This window comes from Mustela lutreola, chromosome 2 (genome assembly GCF_030435805.1).
Source record: "Mustela lutreola isolate mMusLut2 chromosome 2, mMusLut2.pri, whole genome shotgun sequence".
Lineage (NCBI taxonomy): Eukaryota > Metazoa > Chordata > Mammalia > Carnivora > Mustelidae > Mustela > Mustela lutreola.
The window spans coordinates 94675967-94695942 of NC_081291.1; the positions used below are offsets into that span (position 1 = coordinate 94675967).

Sequence of the window (19976 nt, forward strand, 5' to 3'; positions counted from 1 at the left end):
AAGAGAAGGCAGGCCAGCGCCATCTTTGCTGTGCCCAACAAAGCCTAACTCTTAAATGAGCCAAGCATAAATCACTGATTATCCTGTTAATGAGGACTTGAGATTTAGAGAATAGTGTAAAGAAATACAAATAGCTAGATTATAACAGTTTCCTGATAGAAAACCATTACTTTCCTCATTTACTTACTTTAATGTCTCATTTACCACTTTGGTGTCAAAAGTTCCCATGACTTAGGCATACCTGCCATCTTGCTGCTAAAGATACTCTATAGACTTTGATGATGATGACAATGATGATGATAATGATAGTTAAGACCTACATAGTGCTCGTTATGTATCAAGTGCTGCTCTAAGTGCTTTGCATTTAGGCCTCCCAACAACCCTATGAGATAAAATTATTCCCATTTTTTCCCATTTTACAGATAAGGAAACTGATCACAGACAGTTCAGTCATTTTCCTAAGGACATGTTGCCAAGGGATGGTAGAACTAAAACTGGACCCTGGGCAATCTGATTCCAGAGTCCTGCTTTTAAACACCAACTTTCTTCTTCTCATCACAGAAATTTTTAAAGATGTAGTTTTCACTAGGCTAGAATTCATGAAGTTGTTGAAAGTGATGTTAGAGAATTGCTTGTGTCACATGAACAACATTAACAAATGAGGATCTGGTAGAATTAGACAATCAGGACACAGTAGGCACTTCCAGAGAGAATCATTTGGCTAACAAAGGAAATAAAATGAAGACCTAAAATAGATTTTTTTTTAAATTACTTTCATTATGGTGCTTGCTTCAGCACATATACTGAAATTGGAATGATACAAAGAGGATTAGCATGTCCTTTGTGTAAAGATGATACACAATTCATAAAAGTACTTTCATTATGACTGTGCTATGAACATCCTGTGTGAAGTAAAGGATGTTGTATGGTAGATGTATTGGGCATTTCTTTTGGGAAACACATATATACAAACTCCAAAAAGCACTCCATTTATTCTTTATTCAGAGAATTAGTGACCTTTTCCCAACAGTTTTCAGATAAAGACAATCTGTAATAAGGAGATGCTTGAAAATTAACTTTAGTCTAGTTATTAACAGAGCATAGGAAGTTGTTGGTGCCAAGCGTCAGTAAAGGTAGAGAGGAGTCTCATCTGTGATCAGTTGTCTTTTCCCAGAAAAGAAGAGCCTGAGTGGCCTTACCTATGTCCTGTCATTCCAGATTTCTTTATTTTTCTTAATCATAAGGAAAGAGAAATACACTCAGGGACTACATTGTTCCTTATGATTACTCTGACCTTGGAAACTGTGTGTGTGTATGTGTGTAATTTCACTCTAGTTGACAGCTTCCTTCCTTAGGTCTGTGCTTTTTGAGGGCAAAATCTGCTTTCTTTCTAAATACCAAATACTTAGGGTTACTTCATCACTTAAAGTTGCCCTTCCCACAGCTTAGACTTAGAGATTATCTTCTTATGAAAGACCCCACTGCAAAAAGAGAAACATTTTTAGAAACATTTAAGAGGAATGTATAAAAGGTTTTCAAGGAATAATTTTGCTTAAAGAAAATTCAACTTTGAACAGACTGCATCTAGAAGCACAAACTTGAGTCCAACAGGAGCGATTATTCGTTATTACCATATTGATCTTGGACTTTGAACATTGGAATAGAGATTTAATCAGCTAACCAACATAAAAGTAGTTCTGAGTCCACTCTTGGGAAGTTCTCTTATCGATTAGTTTGACAATGACCAAAATTAAATTTCGTCTTTTATGCTTTGAATCTTGAAAATAAGAAGATGGTTAATATTGAAGCAGAATCTAAATATTCAGAAATCTTTTTACCCAGAGCATTGAGTCAAAGTTACTGTAAGCCACAACAAACCTGTGGCAATACCCTATTGTCTTTGAACCCCAAATCTTCTTTGCCTAGTACTCCCTCTAGTAGATCCCATACTATCTAGGCAACCCAACCTTGGTGTGCCACCAGGCTGCCATTTATCTGTCAAATATGTCAAGGTCCAATAGTTGTCTGCATGCATTTGACTACCAGCTTTCCATTCCAACTTGAATGGAAGCAGATTCCTTCCTTCCCACTGTAGATCAGTTAACTAGACAGCATTGAGGGCAGGGAAGATGAACTTTTCCCTTTAGCACCGATCCTCCTAAGCAGAATATAAATGATTAAAATTAGCTTTTCATCAGGAAAATTCACAGGTTTGAGTCTCCCTGGAGAGTTCTTTGATCTTAGATGTCACTGGGCTCTTCAAAAAGACCTGCTGGGGATCACTCTTTAAGGAGAACAGCCTGAGATTCCAGTGTGGATTTGTTAGTGGCCACATCTATGGATTAGCAAATCATGAGAAGGGAATCCTAGGAATACCAAAGTCATTAGGTAGTGGCAAACTATTGTCATGTTGCAGGTTTTTTTTTTTTTTAAGAAGATTGGTTTATTTTAGAGAGAGAGGGTGTGGGTGAGCAGGAGGAGAGGGAGAGAGAGAATCTCAAACAGACTCTCCACTGAGCATGGAGCCCAGTGTGGGGGCTCCATCTCACAACCCTCACAACCTTGAGATCATGAAATCAATAGGCAGATGTTAAACCGGCTGAGCCATACAGGCATAGGCATCCCTCATGTTGCAGTTTTTATGTCTGCTGGTTTGACGGTTCACGGTAAGGCATTTTCTTCCCATGATATAAGTCTTGTAGCCTTAAACACTGCATTAAGCATTTATTTCTGCTTCAGCCAGAAAACCATTTTTCTCTTATCCCAGGTGCATAGGGCCCAGCTAGAGGTATGCTGAATATAACTGATATTTCAATGAAGTCTCCTGAAAGCCAGGCATGGTACTCCTTGTATAATAGCACCCAGGTGAAATATGTCTTGATAAGATAGTATTTCTTTGAGAGGTGCGCTTGAGTTTTGTCCTTTCTTGAACCAGCAACTTCACTGTACTGTCTAGTCCAGACATCTTTATAGAAATAGTAGATGTTTATCTTTTTTTTTTTTTAAATTTTGTTATTTTTTATAAACATATATTTTTATCCCCAGGGGTACAGGTCTGTGAATCACCAGGTTTACACACTTCACAGCACTCACCAAATCACATGCCCTCCCCAATGTCCATAATCCCACCCCCTTCTCCCAAACCCCCTCCCCCCGGCAACCCTCCGTTTGTTTTGTGAGATTAAGAGTCACTTATGGTTTGTCTCCCTCCCAATCCCATCTTGTTTCATTTATTCTTCTTCTACCCATTAAGCCTCCATGTTGCATCACCACTTCCTCATATCAGGGAGATCATATGATAGTTGTCTTTCTCTGCTTGACTTATTTCGCTAAGCATGATACGCTCTAGTTCCATCCATGTTGTTGCAAATGGCAAGATTTCATTTCTTTTGATGGCTGCATAGTATTCCATTGTGTATATATACCACATCTTCTTGATCCATTCATCTGTTGATGGACATCTAGGTTCTTTCCATAGTTTGGCTATTGTGGACATTGCTGCTATAAACATTCGGGTGCATGTGCCCCTTTGGATCACTACATTTGTATCTTTAGGGTAAATACCCAATAGTGCAATTGCTGGGTCATAGGGCAGTTCTATTTTCAACATTTTGAGGAACCTCCATGCTGTTTTCCAGAGTGGCTGCACCAGCTTGCATTCCCACCAACAGTGTAGGAGGGTTCCCCTTTCTCCGCATCCTCGCCAGCATCTGTCATTTCCTGACTTGTTGATTTTAGCCATTCTGACTGGTGTGAGGTGATATCTCATTGTGGTTTTGATTTGTATTTCCCTGATGCCGAGTGATATGGAGCACTTTTTCATGTGTCTGTTGGCCATCTGGATGTCTTCTTTGCAGAAATGTCTGTTCATGTCCTCTGCCCATTTCTTGATTGGATTATTTGTTCTTTGGGTGTTGAGTTTGCTAAGTTCTTTATAGATTCTGGACACTAGTCCTTTATCTGATATGTCGTTTGCAAATATCTTCTCCCATTCTGTCAGTTGTCTTTTGATTTTGTTAACTGTTTCCTTTGCTGTGCAAAAGCTTTTGATCTTGATGAAATCCCAGTAGTTCATTTTTTCCCTTGCTTCCCTTGCCTTTTGCGTTGTTCCTAGGAAGATGTTGCTGCGGCAGAGGTCGAAGAGGTTGCTGCCCGTGTTCTCCTCAAGGATTTTGATGGATTCCTTTCGTACATTGAGGTCCTTCATCCATTTTGAGTCTATTTTTGTGTGTGGTGTAAGGAAATGGTCCAATTTCATTTTTCTGCATGTGGCTGTCCAATTTTCCCAGCACCATTTATTGAAAAGGCTGTCTTTTTTCCATTGGACATTCTTTCCTGCTTTGTCGAAGATTAGTTGACCATAGATTTGAGGGTCTATTTCTGGGCTCTCTATTCTGTTCCATTGATCTATGTGTCTGTTTTTGTGCCAGTACCATGCTGTCTTGATGATGACAGCTTTGTAATAGAGCTTGAAGTCCGGAATTGTGATGCCACCAACGTTGGCTTTCTTTTTCAATATCCCTTTGGCTATTCGAGGTCTTTTCTGGTTCCATATAAATTTTAGCATTATTTGTTCCATTTCTTTGAAAAAGATGGATGGTACTTTGATAGGAATTGCATTAAATGTGTAGATTGCTTTAGGTAGCATAGACATTTTCACAATATTTATTCTTCCAATCCAGGAGCATGGAACATTTTTCCATTTCTTTGTGTCTTCCTCAATTTCTTTCATGAGTACTTTATAGTTTTCTGAGTATAGATTCTGTGTCTCTTTGGTTAGGTTTATTCCTAGGTATCTTATGGTTTTGGATGCAATTGTAAATGGGATTGACTCCTTAATATCTCTTTCTTCTGTCTTGCTGTTGGTGTAGAGAAATGCAACTGATTTCTGTGCATTGATTTTATATCCTGACACTTTACTGAATTCCTGTATAAGTTCTAGCAGTTTTGGAGTGGAGTCTTTTGGGTTTTCCACATAGAGTATCATATCATCTGCGAAGAGTGATAATTTGACTTCTTCTTTGCCGATTTGGATGCCTTTAATTTCCTTTTGTTGTCTGATTGCTAAGGCTAGGACCTCTAGTACGATGTTGAATAGCAGCGGTGATAATGGACATCCCTGCCGTGTTCCTGACCTTAGCGGAAAAGCTTTCAGTTTTTCTCCATTGAGAATGATATTTGCGGTGGGTTTTTCATAGATGGCTTTGATGATATTGAGGTATGTGCCCTCTATCCCTACACTTTAAAGAGTTTTGATCAGGAAGGGATGTTGTACTTTGTCAAATGCTTTTTCAGCATCTATTGAGAGTATCATATGGTTCTTGTTCTTTCTTTTATTGATGTGTTGTATCACATTGACTGATTTGCGGATGTTGAACCAACCTTGCAGCCCTGGAATAAATCCCACTTGGTCGTGGTGAATAATCTTTTTAATGTACTGTTGAATCCTATTGGCTAGTATTTTGTTGAGTATTTTCGCATCTGTGTTCATCAAGGATATCGGTCTATAGCTCTCTTTTTTGGTGGGATCCTTGTCTGGTTTTGGGATCAAGGTGATGCTGGCTTCATAAAATGAGTTTGGAAGTTTTCCTTCCATTTCTATTTTTTGGAACAGTTTCAAGAGAATAGGAATTAGTTCTTCTTTAAATGTTTGGTAGAATTCCCCTGGGAAGCCGTCTGGCCCTGGGCTTTTGTTTGTTTGGAGATTTTTAATGACTGTTTCAATCTCCTTACTGGTTATGGGTCTGTTCAGGCTTTCTATTTCTTCCTGGTTCAGTTGTGGTAGTTTATATGTTTCTAGGAATGCATCCATTTCTTCCAGATTGTCAAATTTATTGCCATAGAGTTGCTCATAGTATGTTCTTATAATAGTTTGTATTTCTTTGGTGTTAGTTGTGATCTCTCCTCTTTCATTCATGATTTTATTTATTTGGGTCCTTTCTCTTTTCTTTTTGATAAGTCGGGCCAGGGGTTTGTCAATTTTATTAATTCTTTCAAAGAACCAGCTCCTAGTTTCGTTGATTTGTTCTATTGTTTTTTTGGTTTCTGTTTCATTGATTTCTGCTCTGATCTTTATGATTTCTCTTCTCCTGCTGGGCTTAGGGTTTCTTTCTTGTTCTTTCTCCAGCTCCTTTAGGTGTAGGGTTAGGTTGTGTACCTGAGACCTTTCTTGTTTCTTGAGAAAGGCTTGTACCGCTATATATTTTCCTCTCAGGACTGCCTTTGTTGTGTCCCACAGATTTTGAACCGTTGTATTTTCATTATCATTTGTTTCCATGATTTTTTTCAATTCTTCTTTAATTTCCCGGTTGACCCATTCATTCTTTAGAAGGATACTGTTTAGTCTCCATGTATTTGGGTTCTTTCCAAACTTCTTTTTGTGGTTGAGTTCTAGCTTTAGAGCATTGTGGTCTGAAAATATGCAGGGAATGATCCCAATCTTTTGATACCGGTTGAGTCCTGATTTAGGACTGAGGATGTGATCTATTCTGGAGAATGTTCCATGTGCACTAGAGAAGAATGTGTATTCTGTTGCTTTGGGATGAAATGCTCTGAATATATCTGTGATGTCCATCTGGTCCAGTGTGTCGTTTAAGGCCTTTATTTCCTTGCTGATCTTTTGCTTGGATGACCTGTCTATTTCAGTGAGGGGAGTGTTAAAGTCCCCTACTATTATTGTATTATTGTTGATGTGTTTCTTTGATTTTGTTATTAATTGGTTTATATAGTTGGCTGCTCCTACATTGGGGGCGTAGATATTTAAAATTGTTAAATCTTCTTGTTGGACAGACCCTTTGAGTATGATATAGTGTCCTTCCTCATCTCTTATTATAGTATTTGGCTTAAAATCTAATTGATCTGATATAAGGATTGCCACTCCTGCTTTCTTCTGATGTCCATTAGCATGGTAAATTCTTTTCCACCCCCTCACTTTAAATCTGGAGGTGTCTTCGGGCTTAAAATGTGTTTCTTGGAGGCAACATATAGATGGGTTTTGTTTTTTTATCCATTCTGATACCCTGTGTCTTTTGACAGGGGCATTTAGCCCATTCACATTAAGGGTAAGTATTGAGAGATATGAATTTAGTGCCATTGTATTGCCTGTAAGGTGACTGTTACTGTATATGGTCTCTGTTCCTTTCTGATCTACCACTTGTAGGCTCTCTCTTTGCTTAGAGGACCCCTTTCAATATGTCTTGTAGAGCTGGTTTGGTATTTGCAAATTCTTTCAGTTGTTGTTTGTCCTGGAAGCTTTTAATCTCTCCTTCTATTTTCAATGATAGCCTAGCTGGATATAGTATTCTTGGCTGCATGTTTTTCTCGTTTAGTGCTCTGAAAATATCATGCCAGCTCTTTCTGGCCTGCCAGGTCTCTGTGGATAAGTCAGCTGCCAATCTAATATTTTTACCATTGTATGTTACAGACTTCTTTTCCCGGGCTGCTTTCAGGATTTTCTCTTTGTCATTGAGACTTGTAAATTTTACTATTAGGTGACGGGGTGTGGGCCTATTCTTATTGATTTTGAGGGGCATTCTCTGAACCTCCTGAATTTTGATGCTCGTTCCCTTTGCCATATTGGGGAAATTCTCCCCAATAATTCTCTCCAGTATACCTTCTGCTCCCCTCTCATTTTCTTCTTCTTCTGGAATCCCAATTATTCTAATGTTGTTTCGTCTTATGGTGTCATTTATCTCTCGAATTCTCCCCTCGTGGTCCAGTAGCTGTTTGTCCCTCTTTTGCTCAGCTTCTTTATTCTCTGTCATTTGGTCTTCTATATCACTAATTCTTTCTTCTGCCTCATTTATCCTAGCAGTTAGAGCCTCCATTTTTGATTGCACCTCATTAATAGCTTTTTTGATTTCACCTTGGTTAGATTTTAGTTCTTTTATTTCTCCAGAAAGGGCTTTTATATCTCTCGAGAGGGTTTCTCTAATATCTTCCATGCCTTTTTCGAGCCCAGCTAGAACCTTGAGAATTGTCATTCTGAACTCTAGATCTGACATATTACCGATGTCTGTATTGATTAGGTCCCTAGCCTTCGGTACTGCCTCTTGTTCTTTTTTTTGTGTTGAATTTTTATGTCTTGTCATTTTGTCCGGATAAGTGTAAATGAAGGGGCAAGTAAAATACTAAAAGGGTGGCAACAACCCCAGGAAAATATGCTTTAACCAAATTAGAAGAGATCCAAAATCGTGAGTGGGGAGAAAGGGGATAAAAAGAGGTTCAAAAAGGAAGAAAGAAAAAAAAAACAAAAAGAAAAGAAAAAAAAAGAAAAGAAAAGAATTTTTAAAAAAAGAAAACACCTTTCAGAAAGTGGTTGTTTTTCTGTTTCCAGAATTGCTGTTCTTCTTCTCTTCGATCTGCCGATGGATTTTCAGGTGTTTGCAATCTTTAGATAAGCTATCTAGCTGATCTCCGGCTAGCTGAAGCAGTCTCAGCTTGCTACTTCTCCGCCATCTTGACTCCTCCCCCAGTAGATATTTATCTTTAGCTAAAAGTAGAGAAGCCTTTCTAATAACAACAAAAATGTTAGTTGGGAATGTTGGAACCCTCACTCTGGAATGATTAAGTAAGTAAATATATACATAAAAACAAGTAAATACATCTTTTCACAGATATTATACTAATACATCTTCCCCTCCTCCCCGTTAACTCTTGTCTCATTGCAGCCCATCATTCTTAAGGCATAGTGGGCTTGAGGCTTCAGCATAGGAGACTGGTAAGACAGTGGGTATGAAAGCAGGCAGTAAGGAGTGAGGAGGTCTGTTAAATTATTTTATCTGCTCCATAGATATATAGAAGAACCTAGAAGGTCCAGCTCATGAGGTTCTTCTATAGTGTGGAGACTGGAATTAGGAAGAAGGAAAAGATGATATAAAAAAAACAAAATAAATGTCTGCCTCTGTCCTGGCTAGGGTAAAGATGGGAGAAAGTAAAATAAAAAGAATGAGAGAGGGACACCTGGGTGGCTCAGTTGGTTAAGCAGCTGCCTTCGGCTCAGGTCATGATCCCAGCGTCCTGGGATCGAGTCCCACATCGGGCTCCTTGCTCGTCAGGGAGCCTGCTTCTCCCTCTGCCTCTGCCTGCCATTCTGTCTGCCTGTGCTCGCTCTCTCTCTGAGAAATAAATAAAATCTTTTTAAAAAAACAATGAGGGAGACAGAAATGTGTGCAAGAAGGGCATCTCCACGGTTGCTCTACACTTTGGTGTTGGGAGACTGAAGACTTCAGAGATGCGGTGCAGACTCAGGGTTCTGTCTTTGTGCTCTTATTGGGACTGGAGAGAGGGAAGGAGCACTGTTCTCTACAAATCAATATGGAGCAGCTCAATTATCACACAGCAAGTTTTCTGAGATGAGAAGCAGAAACATCACAGCAGATGTTGGGGTGGACCACTGGGCAAGGGGCTGAATGGTGCAGTAGCACACTCTGGTGTCTGCAGCCAGCCAGAGCTGAGAGAAAGCTAAACAACAAAGGGGCATTGGCAAGACCTACCTGGGAGCATTACTGGAAGTAAAAGAAGGGACCAGCCTGGTACTTTAGCATCAGAGTTCAGAAAGACACATGGTGACAGGGGAATTAGAAGCATTACTGCAGATCTGTGGGTACCAGGCAATGCATATGAAAGACTGGCACAATGCCTGATGATTACTCCCAATACCCATCTGACACTGGGGAGGGCTGGGTACCATTCTAGTAAGAGGGGAAGCTGTCAGGGAGTTTGAATATTCTCCAAAGGAGCTATTTAAATTACTGTTTTGAACTAAAGTGTAAACTGGTTGGGAAATTTAGTCACAGTAAAAGGCATTACATCAGATGTGATCAGAACTAATTTTTTAAAAAGTGGTTAAAACAGATTCATCAATAATTATATTTATATATATCTTAAACATTTTATGTTAATTTAATGTAAATGTACATTCATACAGCAGTCTTGTAATGTGGGGCCAAAACCTTTTTATTACATATTGGTCTTCCAATTAGAGTTCTTCTTTCTAATGTAAATTATACCTATAATTTCTTCTTCTATAATTTCTTTTTTTTTTTTAAAGATTTTGTGTATTTATTTGAGAGAGAGAAAACTATCAGTGGGAGCAGTAGAGACAGAGGGAGAAGCAGCCACCGCACTGAGCAGGGAGCCCAATGTGGGGCTCAATCCTAGGACCCCGGGATCATGACCTGAGCTGAAGGCAGATGCTTAACTAAGTGAGCCACCCAGGTGCCCCTTCATCTACAATTTCTAATTGTATTTTCTTTACTAAGCCAATAACTCTTTAAGCTACTTGCAAAGAAATTTGAGTATAGAAACTTAGTTTTTTTAATAGTTAAAATTTATTTACAGTTGTCTTGATACCTGATTGAAAGCATTGTTAAAGGAAACCCACCTTAATTAAGTCTATTCAAAGTATTCAATTTAGCTTTCAGACAGCCCATTGTCTTCACATTTTTTTTCCTATTTTGAAGTTTGTTTAATTATATAGCTAAAATAATAAGATGGTCATAAACAAATTTAGTGACACAACTGATCCTTGACAGCAGAAGGAAACCTGTTACCTGTGAGTTCTCAGTGCACCACAGAAAACAAGCAGTATGATGTGGAGAAAGAATACAAGGTGCTGATTAATTCAGCCAGTTGGTTAAATGGAGATTGGTTAAGAGCAAATATGTAACATTTTCTCTTTAACAGCAAATGAGGGCTCAAAAGGATAGCCTAATTAGTTATGGATAACATTTTAATTTTTTTAATTAAAAAATTTTAAAATTACAGTTTTCCCTGCATATCCAAATTGCATTCTCTGTGGATTAAACTTTGAAAGCCCACTTATACATTCTATAATGAAGTAATCAAACCATGAACATGTATCACTAATTTGTACATGGATATTAAGTGGAAAACTGATTCTCCTCCACCCTCCACCCCGCTAGTCCTTTTCCATGATATTCTTGATTGTATAACGGTATGTAAACCAATAAGGTTTTTGTTTCTTGTCTATAGAGTTTATCCTGGTTTCTGATTACATACCTCCGGAAAGGTCTTTTAAAATAAGTTCTTCATTGCTGTATTTGTAAGGAAGTTTGCTTCCTGCCACAAGTCCTCCAGAATTACAGCTGCCTTCTCTGCCACTTAACCCAGGTTTGGCTTGGCTTTGTTGCTCTGGCTTTGTCTATTCTTAATCTGTGCCCTCTTTCAATGCAGTGACCTCTTTTCTCTGACTATAGAATAAATAAGAAGGGATATTTTAAGGTACTTTTGGTTGGGAAAGTGACTTTCTGATTGAAGGGGGGGGGGGTTCCAAGCCACAAGTGTTGTTTCCCCCATTGAATTGATATATCAGTGCTTTCTACTGAACTCTTAAACTATTCTTTGCTCTTCACCCTACCTGCACCGTGCCTATCTCCAAAGGTGTTCATATTTACCATTTCATGTCCAGGACTAGGCAGGCTTCTTGTGTTCGATGCTCAGGCACTATCTATCTATGCAGTGGCCTAATCCCAATTCCCTGTGGTCCCCTGAGCCTGAAGTGTAGCAGGTAGAAGGAAGAATTGGGAAGCTCTTCCTTGACATTCTGCCTATGTGTATTTTCGCCTTTTCATTTGCAAAGCAAAGATCCTACAAGCTAACTCCTGGCCATGGCACTGGGGGGCACAACTGAATATTTGTTGTTTTCTCCAGCGATAGAAAACTTTCCCCCCAATAATAATTAGCTGCCTTCACTATGTTTGGCAAATGAATTAAGGACTTTTTCCAGCCTGTCAGAGGATACAGATTTGAGAATAGGGTTGACATCCTTTTCAGCTTGAAGGATCAAGAATAAGAACCCATTTTTTTGCTTTCATTTTGGTATTTTCACCAGAGCCCACACTGTTCACTTCATGAGGAACAATTCAGGGTTGCTTCACAGTGTTGGCACTATTTGTGATCCATTTGTAGCACATTCCTGACTCTTATTTTCAAAACATTGGTGGTAAGAATTGTTCAACTTCCCCCAAACCATTTGAATTGATCCTACTGTTCTGTTGCTATTTTAAATACAACTTGTAATTAATTCTTTACTGCCCTAAGTCTGAACCATGTCTGTAAAGCCATGTCACATAAAATGATTTTAAAAGGAAGAGCATCAACCACTGTGCTGGGGTCAATTTTTAATACTCTGAAAAGGCTTAAAAATCAAAACCCAGTTTAAAACTTAGTCTTTCTTATTTGTGAATAGAAACAGAAATATCAGTTGAGAGCATATTGTGACAAATCTGTGGAAAATGTGTCCTCCATTGATTTGTGCAGTTATCCCTGGAAAGAACATATAAGGAAGTTAAGTCTTCCCAATCCAAGTTTCCTTTTGATGAAACCTTGGCAACAAGGCTGGCAAGTCTTAAAGAATAATTTTGCTGGATGATGCAAGCTTAGAGGATATGATATTTTAACTATCATATTCCTTCCAGACATCTGAGGGTTTAACATGCAAATTAGAATATAATTTCTCCTGTGTGTGTATGTGTTCATGTTCTGTCATACTGAATCACTTGGTCATATCAGAGAATTAGACTTTAGGCAAGTCAGTTAACCTTTCTGGCCTGTCTTCTCACATTATAATGTAAGGAACTGCACTCTGTTTTATTCTAAGTGTTTCACAATAAAAATGCTTTTTTTTCTCTTGGGAAAGAATTTTGAGATCACATGCTTCTGTGTGCCCTGCATATGCAAATTACATCGACTAAAGTTTTAGCTCTGAGAACCTGGGCTAATATAATGCACATGGGCTATTCTCTTAATGTCTGATATATACATATGTATGTATGTGTGTGTCATATATGTGTGTGTGTAAAGTGAAAGGGAAGGTGTCAAAAAATCTTTTTTTTTTTTTTTTTACTAAATATTGGATCCACACCAAACCTGATCTTCACCATCACCCACCACTACCCACCTTCATTGTTGGAGATTCTGTAATAGAATGGTGTCACAAGAACTACTGTAGGGTCGAGAGGTAGGGAGAAGAACTTTGGGCCTGTATTTCCCAGGGCTGTCACCAACTCATTAACAGAAGTAGTGGTCTTGAGGGTGCAACAGGACACACAGCTTGGCTATCCCAGCAGTTTCCTATCCGCATTTGGGAGAGTGTTCTAGCTTACTTTAAGCTTTACATATATCCAAGCAACAATCACTGGAAAAAGAAAAAGAAACAAATAATTTTAAAAAATCCTGATGGCTCATGTGCCACTTCTTCAGAGCCATTAAAAGCTGTCTTAATATGCTAAAATGAGAACCACAGCTAGTCTTCACCTCCTTTCTCAATTCTCACACCCCATTAAGATTGAAGCTAGTTTGTCACATTGACACTGAGGAATGTTATTATTCAGAGCTGAATTAAAAAGGGAATTTATATAGACAAAACCAATAAGCCAAGCAGCCTTGACATTTAATTTTCTTGGAAACCTTTCTCATCGAACCAGGAATGTCTGCATACTACACATTTGCAAAATGAAAAGTGGTATAGTAGGAGGATAATCTCCTCATATAAATGATGAGTAAATAATCCGGAGGAGATTAGATGTTTTCTCTTTGCCTTGTCCTTGCCCTCTACCCTGAAATGACATTTATGAGTGCCATTTATATTACTTCTTTTTTTCATAGACATGGAATGTTTGGGGAAGTGTGTGGGGTGTGGTAATTTTTATTTATGTTTTTGGCCATCAATTTCAACTTTGCACTAACTGTTAAGAATATTGGTTGTTGGCCCTTAAACTCAGCAGATCAGTAACCAGGAGTCACCTCAAAATCCTAATGTAAATTGTCTAAGATTATTTCAAGACATTATTTGGCTCTTTAAGGTAGGCTGAACATACAGAAGGAATCATATTTCAGGATCCATTTAGCATTATGTTTTAGTCAGGGTAGGTAATGGTAGTTCTTTTAACAAAAAGTCAGAGTCTCAGTGGTTTCACATAACAAAAATCTATCACTTACATCCTGATTGAGTGTAGGTTAGTAGGACATGAGGTGAGAGGTCCTATTCTGTATGGTAATTTAGGGACCTAGAATTGCTCTATAATGTAAGTTTGCCATCTTCTCAGATTCAGCATCCCTCTGCTGGATTCTCAGGATCTGAGGATGGGAATCCTCAGGGAAGTGAGAAAGAGAATATAAAGTCATGCAGAATAGAGATAGGTGGGGGATGTTTCCAGGCCTTAACTAGAACTCAATCACATGGTCTACTTAATTCCAGGGGAGCTTTGGAAATAGTTTAACAATGCGTTCTGCAGAAGGACAAAGTGAGTTTGATGACAGACAGTATTGACAATGCTTTGGCTCCTTTTGCTCTTGCTAGACATACCTATGCCCATAGCCCTTCTTCTAGGTTAGTCTACCTGTGATGACACCAAGGCATTTTTTTTTAATTTTTTATTTTTTATAAACATATATTTTTATCCCCAGGGGTACAGGTCTGTGAATCACCAGGTTTACACACTTCACAGCACTCACCAAAGCACATACCCTCCCCAATGTCCATAATCCCACCCCCTTCTCCCAAACCCCCTCCCCCCAACAACCCTCAGTTTGTTTTGTGAGATTAAGAGTCACTTATGGTTTGTCTCCCTCCCAATCCCATCTTGTTTCATTGATTCTTCTCCTACCCACTTAAGCCCCCATGTTGCATCACCACTTCTTCATATCAGGGAGATCATATGATAGTTGTCTTTCTCTGCTTGACTTATTTCACTAAGCATGATATGCTCTAGTTCCATCCATGTTGTCGCAAATGGCAAGATTTCATTTCTTTTGATGGCTGCATAGTATTCCATTGTGTATATATACCACATCTTCTTGATCCATTCATCTGTTGATGGACATCTAGGTTCTTTCCATAGTTTGGCTGTTGTGGACATTGCTGCTATAAACATTCGGGTGCACGTGCCCCTTTGGATCACTACGTTTGTATCTTTAGGGTAAATACCCAGTAGTGCAATTGCTGGGTCATAGGGCAGTTCTATTTTCAACATTTTGAGAACCTCCATGCTGTTTTCCAGAGTGGCTGCACCAGCTTGCATTCCCACCAACAGTGTAGTGCCTTTCTTCGCATCCTCGCCAGCATCTGTCATTTCCTGACTTGTTTATTTTAGCCATTCTGACTGGTGTGAGGTGATATCTCCTTGTAGTTTTGATTTGTATTTCCCTGATGCCGATTGATATTGAGCACTTTTTCATGTGTCTGTTGGCCATCTGGAAGTCTTCTTTGCAGAAATGTCTGTTCATGTCCTCTGCCCATTTCTTGATTGGATTATTTGTTCTTTGGGTGTTGAGTTTGCTAAGTTCTTTATAGATTCTGGACACTAGTCCTTTATCTGATATGTCGTTTGCAAATATCTTCTCCCATTCTGTCAGTTGTCTTTTGATTTTGTTAACTGTTTCCTTTGCTGTGCAAAAGCTTTTGATTTTGATGAAATCCCAATAGTTCATTTTTGCCCTTGCTTCCCTTGCCTTTGGCGTTGTTCCTAGGAAGATGTTGCTGCAGCTGAGGTCGAAGAGGTTGCTGCCTGTGTTCTCCTCAAGGATTTTGATGGATTCCTTTCGCACATTGAGGTCCTTCATCCATTTTGAGTCTATTTTTGTGTGTGGTGTAAGGAAATGGTCCAATTTCATTTTTCTGCATGTGGCTGTCCAATTTTCCCAGCACCATTTATTGAAGAGGCTGTCTTTTTTCCATTGGACATTCTTTCCTGCTTTGTCAAAGATTAGTTGACCGTAGAGTTGAGGGTCTATTTCTGGGCTCTCTATTCTGTTCCATTGATCTATGTGTCTGTTTTCGTGCCAGTACCATGCTGTCTTGATGATGACAGCTTTGTAATAGAGCTTGAAGTCTGGAATTGTGATGCCACCAACATTGGCTTTCTTTTTCAATATCCCTTTGGCTATTCGAAGTCTTTTCTGGTTCCATATAAATTTTAGAATTATTTGTTCCATTTCTTTGAAAAAGATGGATGGTACTTTGATAGGAATTGCATTAAATGTGTAGATTGCTTTAGGTAACATAGACATTTTCACAATATTTATTCTTCCAATCCAGGAGCATGGAACATTTTTCCATTTCTTTGTGTCTTCCTCAATTTCTTTCATGAGTACTTTATAGTTTTCTGAGAATAGATTCTGTGCCTCTTTGGTTAGGTTTATTCCTAGGTATCTTATGGTTTTGGGTGCAATTGTAGATGGGATTGACTCCTTAATTTCTCTTTCTTTTGTCTTGCTGTTGGTGTAGAGAAATGCAACTGATTTTTGTGCATTGATTTTATATCCTGACACTTTACTGAATTCCTGTATAAGTTCTAGCAGTTTTGGAGTGGAGTCTTTTGGGTTTTCCACATAGAGTATCATATCATCTGCGAAGAGTGATAATTTGAATTCTTCTTTGCCGATTTGGATGCCTTTAATTTCCTTTTGTCTGATTGCTGAGGCTAGGACCTCTAGTACTATGTTGAATAGCAGTGGTGATAATGGACATCCCTGCTGTGTTCCTGACCTTAGCGGAAAAGCTTTCAGTTTTTCTCCATTGAGAATGATATTTGCGGTGGGTTTTTCATAGATGGCTTTGATGATATTGAGGTATGTGCCCTCTATCCCTACACTTTGAAGAATTTTGATCAGGAAGGGATGCTGTACTTTGTCAAATGCTTTTTCAGCATCTATTGAGAGTATCATATGGTTCTTGTTCTTTCTTTTATTGATGTGTTGTATCACATTGACTGATTTGCGGATGTTGAACCAACCTTGCAGCCCTGGAATAAATCCCACTTGGTCATGGTGAATAATCCTTTTAATGTACTCTTGAATCCTATTGGCTAGTATTTTGTTGAGTATTTTCGCATCTGTGTTCATCAAGGATATTGGTCTATATCTCTCTTTTTTGGTGGGATCCTTGTCTGGTTTTGGGATCAAGGTGATGCTGGCCTCATAAAATGAGTTTGGAAGTTTTCCTTCCATTTCTATTTTTTGGAACAGTTTCAAGAGAATAGGAATTAGTTCTTCTTTAAATGTTTGGTAGAATTCCCCCGGGAAGCCGTCTAGCCCTGGGCTTTTGTTTGTTTGGAGATATTTTTTTTTAATTTATTATTTTTTTATTATTATTATTTTTTTATAAACATATATTTTTATCCCCAGGGGTACAGGTCTGTGAATCACCAGGTTTACACACTTCATAGCACTCACCAAAGCACATACCCTCCCCAATGTCCATAATCCCACCCCCTTCTCCCAAACCCCCTCCCCCCAGCAACCCTCAGTTTGTTTTGTGAGATTAAGAGTCACTTATGGTTTGTCTCCCTCCCAGTCCCATTTTTTTTTAAAGATTTTTTTTTAATTTATTTATTTGACAGACAGAGATCTCAAGTAGGCAGAGAGGCAGGCAGAGAGAGAGGAGGAAGCAGGCTCCTTGCTGAGCAGAGAGCCCGATGCGGGACTCGATCCCAGGACCCCGAGATCATGACCTGAGCTGAAGGCAGCGGCTCAACCCACTGAGCCACCCAGGTGCCCCTGTTTGGAGATTTTTAATGACTGTTTCAATCTCCTTACTGGTTATGGGTCTGTTCAGGCTTTCTACTTCTTCCTGGTTCAGTTGTGGTAGTTTATATGTTTCTAGGAATGCATCCATTTCTTCCAGATTGTCAAATTTGTTGGCGTAGAGTTGCTCATAGTATGTTCTTATAATAGTTTGTATTTTTTTGGTGTTAGTTGTGATCTCTCCTCTTTCATTCATGATTTTATTTATTTGGGTCCTTTCTCTTTTCTTTTTGATAAGTCTGGCCAGGGGTTTGTCAATTTTATTAATTCTTTCAAAGAACCAGCTCCTAGTTTCGTTGATTTGTTCTATTGTTTTTTTGGTTTCTATTTCATTGATTTCTGCTCTGATCTTTATGATTTCTCTTCTCCTGCTGGGCTTAGGGTTTCTTTCTTGTTCTTTCTCCAGCTCCTTTAGGTGTAGGGTTAGGTTGTGTACCTGAGACCTTTCTTGTTTCTTGAGAAAGGCTTATACCGCTATATATTTTCCTCTCAGGACTGCCTTTGATGTGTCCCACAGATTTTGAACCGTTGTATTTTCATTGTCATTTGTTTCCATGATTTTTTTCAATTCTTCTTTAATTTCCCGGTTGACCCATTCATTCTTTAGAAGGATGCTGTTTAGTCTCCATGTATTTGGGTTCTTTTCAAACTTCCTTTTGTGGTTGAGTTCTAGCTTTAGAGCATTGTGGTCTGAAAATATGCAGGGAATGATCCCAATCTTTTGATACCGGTTGAGTCCTGATTTAGGACTGAGGATGTGATCTATTCTGGAGAATGTTCCATGTGCACTAGAGAAGAATGTGTATTCTGTTACTTTGGGATGAAATGTTCTTAATATATCTGTGATGTCCATCTGGTCCAGTGTGTCGTTTAAGGCCTTTATTTCCTTGCTGATTTTTGTTTGGATGATCTGTCCATTTCAGTGAGGGGAGTGTTAAAGTCCCCTACTATTATTGTATTATTGTTGATGTGTTTCTTTGATTTTGTTATTAATTGGTTTATATAGTTGGCTGCTCCCACATTGGGGGCATAGATATTTAAAATTGTTAAATCTTCTTGTTGGACAGACCCTTTGAGTATGATATAGTGTCCTTCTTCATCTCTTATTATAGTCTTTGGCTTAAAATCTAATTGATCTGATATAAGGATTGCCACTCCTGCTTTCTTCTGATGTCCATTAGCATGGTAAATTCTTTTCCACCCCCTCACTTTAAATCTGGAGGTGTCTTCGGGCTTAAAATGAGTTTCTTGGAGGCAACATATAGATGGGCTTTGTTTTTTTATTCATTCTGATACCCTGTGTCTTTTGACAGGTACATTTAGCCCATTAACATTCAGGGTAACTATTGAGAGATCTGAATTTAGTGCCATTGTATTGCCTGTAAGGTGACTGTTACTGTATATGGTCTCTGTTCCTTTCTGATCTACCACTTGTAGGCTCTCTCTTTGCTTAGAGGACCCCTTTCAATATTTCCTGTAGAGCTGGTTTGGTGTTTGCAAATTCTTTCAGTTTTTGTTTGTCCTGGAAGCTTTTAATCTCTCCTTCTATTTTCAATGATAGCCTAGCTGGATATAGTATTCTTGGCTGCATGTTTTTCTCGTTTAGTGCTCTGAAAATATCATGCCAGCTCTTTCTGGCCTGCCAGGTCTCTGTGGATAAGTCAGCTGCCAATCTAATATTTTTACCATTGTATGTTACAGACTTCTTTTCTCGGGCTGCTTTCAGGATTTTCTCTTTGTCACTGAGACTTGTAAATTTTACTATTAGGTGACTGGGTGTGGGCCTATTCTTATTGATTCTTTATTGATTTTGAGGCTCGTTCCCTTTGCCATATTGGGGAAATTCTCCCCATTAATTCTCTCCAGTATACCTTCTGCTCCCCTCTCTCTTTCTTCTTCTTCTGGAATCCCAATTATTCTAATGTTGTTTCGTCTTATGGTGTCACTTATCTCTCGAATTCTCCCCTCATGGTCCAGTAGCTGTTTGTCCCTCTTTTGCTCAGCTTCTTTATTCTCTGTCATTTGGTTTTCTATATCACTAATTCTTTCTTCTGCTTCATTTATCCTAGCAGTGAGATCCTCCATTTTTGATTGCACCTCATTAATAGCTTTTTTATTTCAACTTGGTTAGATTTTAGTTCTTTTATTTCTCCAGAAATGGCTTTTATATCTCTCAAGAGGGTTTCTCTAATATCTTCCATGCCTTTTTCGAGCCCAGCTAGAACCTTGAGAATTGTCATTCTGAACTCTAGATCTGACATATTACCAATGTCTGTATTGATTAGGTCCCTAGCCTTCGGTACTGCCTCTTGTTCTTTTTTTTGTGTTGAATTTTTCCGTCTTGTCATTTTGTCCAGATAAGAATATATGAAGGAGCAAGTAAAATAGTAAAAGGGTGTCAACAACCCCAGGAAAATATGCTTTAACCG

General features: G+C 38.7%; 1 protein-coding gene and 1 non-coding gene across 6 annotated transcripts in view; both read left to right on the forward strand.

The window, feature by feature from the left end:
• Positions 1–19976, forward strand: part of TMEM108 (transmembrane protein 108) — a 384720-nt gene that overhangs the window by 161743 nt on the left and 203001 nt on the right. The gene's annotated exons all lie outside the window — the stretch shown is intronic.
• On the forward strand, positions 783–886 carry LOC131826205 (U6 spliceosomal RNA). The gene has a single exon (XR_009351469.1). It is a non-coding gene; the product is annotated as a U6 spliceosomal RNA (small nuclear RNA).